The sequence below is a fragment of the Leuciscus leuciscus genome (assembly GCF_965113295.1).
Source record: "Leuciscus leuciscus genome assembly, chromosome: 2".
Classification (NCBI taxonomy): domain Eukaryota; kingdom Metazoa; phylum Chordata; class Actinopteri; order Cypriniformes; family Leuciscidae; genus Leuciscus; species Leuciscus leuciscus.
Window position 1 is genome coordinate 55,725,511 of NC_138726.1, and position 352 is coordinate 55,725,862.

The window sequence follows — 352 nt, forward strand, 5'->3', positions numbered from 1 at the left end:
AACACTGTTAATGAGAAGACGAGCATATAGGACTACGGCAGCTTAGTGGATAAATATATTTAGCCTATTTATTATTCAGAATGCACAGTTGGAAAGAAAATATATTTATAGGAACATTTCAGCAGGCTCAAGATAATTAATACAGAGATCATTATTCATTGTTTTTATCAATTGGCAGCCATAAAACATAGTGATAATCTGCATTCTCATGTATGGAGGTGCGCTGACCGCTCGAACCGGAAACTCCCGATACGTACTAACTAGAGCGCGGAAGTAGTTGTGCAAGTAGTCCATTAACGGCCGAAACGCGTAAAAAGTTTTCCGTTTTTAGTTAAAAATTGTTGTGTAAACG